We start from the raw sequence: 7,851 nt of genomic DNA, 5'->3' as shown, positions 1-7,851 counted from the left end.
AAATCATGAGAAGTCTTATCTGAATAGCAGTGCAGAGCACCTCAGGCTCAGGGACTCAGGACTGACACCCATAGAATGCTGTAGAGGAGCCGTTTGTGATTCAAGGGCTCATCTGCCTGGATCCCTGAGCCTCTAGAGATGAGCAGAGGACTGGGCTGTGGCTGGTTATGGGCTCAGACAGGGAGGTGCTATGGAGCTTGTTTTTGGCTCCTGGGAGTAGAGCAGTTTTTCTTTCCCTGTCCCTGCTTTTTGAACTTTTCTTTCCTTGGGAAAATGGAAGGACTGGAAGAAGTCTGTCTATGGAGAGTGAGGCTGGCTGGGAAACTGCTCGCTGTTCTCCATTGTCATCCTGCTGGGGGTTTGGGGTTGTTGGCAGGTTAGCCTCTCCACCATTCCAGTCTGCTTCTCTCCATTTAATCCATGCATCTCTGTCTCTTCACTCCGTGACATGGATGAACAAGTCCTACCTGTAGCTGCCACTCCAGGGCATAAGTCCCTCAGTGAGTGAATTCCAGATGGTTCTGTCTAGAGCAGCATGGTCCAGGATCGTTGCTCAGTATGTAGGTACATGGAAGAGGACACTGCACGGCATCCACACACATTTCATATAACATCAATCCACATACTCTGGTACTAATCGGTTCTATTTACACCTTTCGCCATTATTGCTATTCACTGTACTGTGAAGTGTTAATTTTTATTATATTTCACTTCTGCAAAGGAAGAGACAGAGTTTAGCACTGGAGATTCCCTAGGGACTGGCTGGAAAGGAGGCCTTGACACACATGTGTGCTTCTGGGAAAAAGCTCTTTCATAGGATGCCTCCATGAGTTCCAGGATGTGTGGAGGGCTCTGTGCCCTATCCAGGGTTGACCTCAATATATTAATGGGAGCTGATGCTTCTCTCTAATAGAACAGTGCCACCCTCCTTGGAGATGTCTGTGATTGTATATGTTTAGCTCTAGAGTATCATTATTAGGAGACTTTGCCTTGTTAAAGTAGGTGGGTCACATTGGCCTGGGCTTTAAGACCCTTTTCCTATGCACATGCAAGCCAATCTTCCCCAAGCAGCTTCAGATGAAGATGTAGAACTCTCAGTCTCTCTGGCACCATGCCTGCCTGGATGCTGCCATGCTCCCCAGCTTGAAGATAATGGACTGAGTTTCTGAACCTGCAATCCTGTGTTCATTAATGTTGTCCTTATAAGAGCTGCATTTGTTGTGGTGTGTCTCTTCTCAGCAGTAAACCCCTAACTCAAACAATGTCCATGTTCCCTTCTTCTGCCTCCAGACATTAGAAGCTTCCTACATGAGCGGCATTCTCTTGGGATATGGCCCTAATTGGCGCTAGGCTGTCTGCTTGATCTGAGAGTGCTAGGACATCCTGCTCCTAAGGGCATTGTTACCGCTCCCTTGCAATACTGTGAATAGCATCAGCAGGCTCCTGCTCTGTTACCCCCTGAACACAATGCTGTCTTCTCCAGGAGTGGATCCAACAGCTCTCAGAACCTCCTCAGGAACTATGTATTTCCCAAGGATTACATGCACTTGCTTACACACCCCTATCCTGTGTTCTGAAAACTTTTCAAAGCCCATTCATCTGAGACTGGTGAGTTCAGGACAGTAGTCCCAAGTGTCTTGTCCTACCCTGACAGTTCACTCTCATGAGGCATCACCTGCCCTTGACAGAGGATTTTCCCAAGGGGCATTGGATGTGCAGGAGAATTGTGTGTCCTGAGTCTTTTCAGAGCAGCAAAGGAGGACATCAAGGTCCCATTTGCTTTTGGTTTTTGAACTCATGGTCCTGGCACGGTCTTGTTGGTATTTAGGTCCCTGTCAGTCCTGAATTGAATTTTAGCATGGGAACCCAGGGCAGTTGTCTTCAAAGATATTCCTAGCATGGACCACATCTTCACCTCACCAGACAGAAAGCACGACAAACACCAGGCAGGCAGAAAACCCTCAGGGGCTGGAACTGGCATGTTCAAACATTCTGGCTTGACCTTGGCCAACACAGGTTCAGAGAACAGCCTCTATGTAGGAAGATCTCCTTCCTCCTCTCAGAGTTTACGACATGTAGACTTAAGCTAAGCTGCTGGCACACATGCGAGCAGAGGCACCAGCCTAGGCTTGTTCAATATCAAAGCCTACCTGCCACCCCTGTATCATAGTCATAGCAGCACATCTCATGAGAATTCTAGGGGTGGTGATATTCTGGGTGAATATTCTGTATTCTGCTGCCAGTTACTTTGCTTCCACATGTCCAACTGTGAGAAGGGATTGAGAAAGGGAAGGTGATGAAGTCCTGCTATTATCTACTTGGTGCCACCAAAGACAATGTGGTCTTACTGGCAAGATCTTTCCATTAGATTTTATAAAAAGTGACCTCAGGACAGTAGGTACTCTCAAGAAGGTGCAGCATGGTGGGTACAATGGAACAGGATCCCTGAGGTTGGTTCAGTGGGCCAGGGTCCCTGGGGTAGGAGCAATGGGGCAAGAGCCCTTGGGATGGGATCTTGTAGTAGTGACCCTGTGGAATGTGTAACTGGCAGGGACCCTGGGGTAGGTGCACTGTGACGTGCACCCAAGCTGGAATGTTCAGACAGGTGTGTGTTTGCTTCATGCAGCTGCTGTCTGAAGTAGAGAACACTGTCATCTGCCCCAGAGGGGATTTTGGGAGCTCCTTCCAAGAATGCCTCAGCTCCTTACTGAGAAGATATACATTCCACAGATGGGGCTTTATTGAGATGAGCAGATTCTAAGGGGGCTGCCTTGAAGGAACAGCCAAAGAAAGCAGAAATGAAGAACAAGCAATTGCACCAGCCATGTCGAAGGTGACTTTGCTCTGAAGAATAGGACTGGAAGAAACTGATTAAGTCAAATCACTTCTCTATCTCTGTATCTCTATCTCTATCTCTCTATCTATCTATCTATTCACCCATCCATCCATCAACCATCCATCTATCTGTCTGTCTGTCTATCTATCTATCTATCTATCTATCTATCTATCTATCTATCTATCTATCTATCTATCTATCTATCTATCTCCCTGAGGGAAGTCAGCTTTCATTTGTAGGAAGAAGGTCACATCCGCGCCCCATTATGGTGAAAACCAGGTTTGCAGGGAGTGAGATAGATGGGTTATTTCTTTCTTCCTTCCTTGTATCTTCTTATATCTTTGTATCTTTGTTTCTTTGTATCTTTCTTTCTTCCTTCCTTCCTTCCTCCCCCCCCCCCCCCTCTCTCTCTCTCTCTCTCTCTCTCTCTCTCTCTCTCTCTCTCTCTCTCTCCTTCTTTCTTTCTTACTTCTTTTTTGCTTTTGGTAGGATAGAATGCCCGTTGTGGCCAGTCCCCATCAGCATCCACTGTGCTACAGACCCAGTCTCAGTGTGACACAGAAGAGGCCTAATTGGAAAGTTTGTCCTCTCTCTAAGGGATACTGTATATACAGTGCTCTGGACTGCAGGTCAGACAAGGCCTGCGTTTAGGAGACTTGTGGACAGAAGAATGTCTGTGAGTCTGGACTTAGACTCCGTGGAGGGCTCAGGTCACCTGACTGTCCTGAAGCTTCCCACTGTGAATTATTTCCCTCCTACAGAGTCAGCCACCTGAGCAACTTCATTTCCTGGTTATCCCCTAATCCTCTTACACTGTGTAGAGTGTTCAATCTCAGGGAGGGCCTGGGAATCTGAGAGACACCACTGAGCCCCCTGGGCCTGGCTGATTCAACCTGAGGCTACTCTGTGTGTCTTCATTTTGCTCACCCACCAGAGACCTCAAAAGTCAGCAGTGAGCTTGCTGAGAGGCCAGGAACCTCCATATTGGCCCAAGAGCAACTGTCCTCTTTTACAGGTTCATCCGCAGAGCATGTAATTCTGATTGGTGCAACATCGGGAAGAGTGAAAGACATCATCACCCAAGGGCAAGTGCTGTGCTAGTGGACACTGAGGAGCTGCACGGATCAGACCCTTCCCCATCCTTCTCCAGCCTCTCTTGTTCTTCCTTGAGATGTTTCCTACAGATCTGAAAGATCCAGGCAGTCCATGACATGCATTTGAATTTAATCTCAGGACATTTTATTCCTTGCTCTAAAATTAAGACCAGGTAATTCATTTGTTTGTTAGTTTGTTTATTTATTTGTTATATGTAAGTACAATGTAGCTGTCTTTAGAAACACCAGATACAGCATCAGGTCTCATTTGAGATATTTGTGAGCCACCATATAGTTGCTGGGATTTGAACTCTGGACCTCTGATAGAGCATTCAGTGCTCCTAACCACTGAGCAATTTTTCCAACTTCCAGACTAACTTTTTAAATTCCCATAATGTATTCTTTATTCAGGTTACATCCTGATCCCAGCCACTCTCCCTCTGCCTGTCTTCAGGGTAGGAGATTACAGGAAGGCCCCAATTTTCAGCAGGGGAGTGGGTTTGCTTCCAGAGCAGGCAGTGGGGTCGTAAACATCTCACTCTCAGGGAATTGGGAGCTTTCCCATATAAGAATTTTCTGTGGTGGAAGCTCAGTTTGCTGTCTGGCTTCTTTTTAGTTTTCTCTTGCTTCCTCTGGAATGAGAATGTTCTTTATTAAGAGCTTAGAGGGTGTTTCTGGCCAGACTATGTTCATGTGCAGGCCCATCCCTGGACGGCTGGATGCTTAGACTCTCCTGGGGAGACCTGTTTCCTTTCTGCAGCAGGCCAGCTAGTATGAGAACTAAAGGACCCCATCAGATGTTCACAGTGCACAACACACATACACAAACTCACGCATGCACACACACACACACTATACAAATATATATATATGTATATATCTTCCATATTCCTAAAACCACACAACATACACATCACGTGTCAGATGTGCATGCACATTACATATATCACAGACATATATACACTGTGCACATCACACGTGCCATTTGTACTTATATGCACACATGCATGCACACCTCACTCTACACACATGCCTGCCATGCACACATGTATATAGGAACACCAAAATGAGTGAAGAGATTTTAAAGGAGGCTTGTGCAGTCAGGGTATGATAGGCTTGGGCATGACTACCCTCTGTGTTACAGTCAACTGCGGTCTGGTCTTTTAGCTACTTTCACAACAGGGCCAGTGCCTGTGTAGAAGGAACACCAAGGCCACATCTCAGGGAAGTGAACTGAGGACTCAGAAGAGGCACAGGCCCTGGAGTATGGAAAGGCAGAGCATGGTATGCAGATGTAAATGCTGTAAGGCACTCTGGCTTGTCCACTCCAATAGGCATGATAGTAAGCACGAGGCCAGTAGATGTCGTATCCGTGGGAAGAACCCTCTGGATGCCATGTTAGCAACGTAGGGTGTTTCTTGTTTTCAGTCCATGCTGTGGACAAGGAATCAGGAGGTGTGGGGTAGAGTGGAGACTTGAGCACCTACCCTCTATGTTGTGAACCTAGTGGATGTTTTTCTGCCCTTCTAGAACTGTGAGTGGCCTGTGCCAGCACAGCAGAATGGGGACATTCCCAGTTCCATAGGATACTGCAGGCTTGGGGACTGGGTACTTAGGCTTTTGGCTGTGCACCACACCACCTTCCTGACCAATGGTACATTAAGTCAACCAGTGCTTGCAGAATGCTTGAAACAACACAAATGTCTCCTTTCTAACTGGAAACAACATATAAAGTTCTAATACAAGTCAGTAATGTGTCTCTGATTGTCCTGTGGCACTGGGTGAATTAAGGACATGATGGAGAGCATGCCAAAGAGTCTAACTCGTTCTGTTCCATCTTCCTTCTGAATGCAGGTCTCCAGGATCCAGTGCTCAAACGGACTCAGGGCTGCTGCTCAGGGAACCAGCAAACCCTGTTGCTCTGACCATGCCACCGTGAAGGGCGGTCTCGTTCTGTTCCAGTCTCTGCGGTGCCACTGTGTATTAGAAAGGACATCTTTCAAAGGAGGGGTTGGTGAAGGGCAATTTACCTTCTCTTTCAGAGATACAACTGTCTGAGGAGAGGCTAGGAGGTGTTGCAGAACCAAAATATAGAGCTAGAGGGATCATAAAATCGAGGTTGGGAGGAAGGTTAGCTCAAGGCTGCATGTCCCTGAACACCTTGGTGGGGGTGAAGGGTGACTTCATAGTCACTAGTAGCCCAGTGCCTGTCAGTACTCTACATGACCTTGTTGCCCTTGCTTCTTCTGGTGCTCAACAGCACCACTCAGATGCAAACAGCAAGGCCTAGATAGTGTCCACATCTCCCATGGCTTGACACTGTGCTGGGTTTGATACTACAAACTGGGAGGCTGGGACTTGAACTTGAGATCACTGACTCAGGCTAGGGAGGACTCCAGGGCACCTGAGCTCAGCTGCAAAGGCAGAAACTGAACCACAGTGAGCAGAAGGGGCACATTTTGCTGTTTCTTTCCTTTTCTGCTCTCAGGCCTTTCAATAAACACTACAGATGAGGATCTTTCCTCCCAGGCTTAGTGTCTGCAGCCATGAGGGTCCTCTACAGGGGATTGAAAACCCCAGAAGAGTCTTCAGAAGGAAAGTGCTACACACTGCACTTCCCCCAGCACTCTGAAAAACAGAGACCCTTTTGGGATTTGGGCCAGTCAGTGCTCAATAGTTAACTTCTGGCTGCACTGGGTGCTCACAAATAACACAGCAGCCTGGGTCCTGTGACCTGGCTGTCACAGACTGTGATTGAGAGTTTATTTTAACTGTGTCAGCACAGGAACTCTGTTCCTTCTGGTCTGAGGGAGCACAGAGCTCCTTGTCCTCACACACACCTGTTCCACTATTGGACCTTAGTGTCTTAAAGTAAGCCCTACACTCAGGATGGACTTGGTTTTCTATAAAATCCTGCCAACCTCTGTGTGTAAAGAGGGGGAGGGGAGGGATGGAAGGATGGCGAGAGAGAGAGAGAGAGGGATGGATGGAGGGAAAGACAGAACAAGAGAGAGAGCAAGAGTGAGAGCAAGAGCAAGCGAGAGAGAGAGAGAGAGAGAGAGAGAGAGAGAGAGAGAGAGAGAGAGAGAGAGAACATGCACTAGCCACCAAAGAAGCATTCCTGTATTCTTCATTAGCCTTACAGCTTTGTCTCTCTTCCCTGATTATTGCCTTTTCTGCTGTGTTGGGTTTTTTGGAAAGAAATGCTTGACTTTCTCTTCCTTTCTGTTGATCTGGGGTTTGGTTCTTTTTTTCTTTGTTACCATGGAGATCATACTGAAAATGCTAAAATACTACCAGTCCTATGTGAACTGTATTACTGCTATTTTGACAGCCCTGAACAACTTCTTCAGTTTCTGATGTCAATGAAGGAGATGTCTGTGTACATGAGCCTCGGTGGCACTGCTGTTTGGGGTCATGTAACATGGCAACTCTCACATCTTGGAGGAAGCAGAAGTTCACCTTGCCTTTGGGGATTGTCCGGGGATCACCTGTTCTTTATTTCTTCTTGAGATTCTGAAATCCTTTAAATCGGTCTTCATCTGTGGGAGTTTCTTAGTTTTCTTCCTCAATTTTGAAGGAAAATTTTACTAGAAAATCATAGTTCCTAAAGAGTGTTTGTGTTGCTGTTTTTGTATAGTGTTGTGTATACTCACCCATTCTGTGTGTCCGTGTGAGTGTAAGTTTGTGTGTTTGTAATAAAGGGTGGGAATGTGTGTGGTGTGGTATGTGTGTGCTTGTGTGTGTGTGTGTGTGTGAGAGAGAGAGAGAGAGAGAGAGAGAGAGAGAAGAGAAGAGAAGAGAAGAGAAGAGAAGAGAAGAGAAGAGAAGAGAAGAGAAGAGAAGAGAAGAGAAAAGAATGAAGCAATCTTGTATGTACACTGTTATGGATGTGTCCCACCATGTGTGTGGAGGTTAGAG

This window comes from Rattus norvegicus, chromosome 1, assembly GCF_036323735.1.
Source record: "Rattus norvegicus strain BN/NHsdMcwi chromosome 1, GRCr8, whole genome shotgun sequence".
In the NCBI taxonomy this organism is placed as follows: Eukaryota; Metazoa; Chordata; class Mammalia; order Rodentia; family Muridae; genus Rattus; species Rattus norvegicus.
This window is presented reverse-complemented; position numbering follows the sequence as displayed.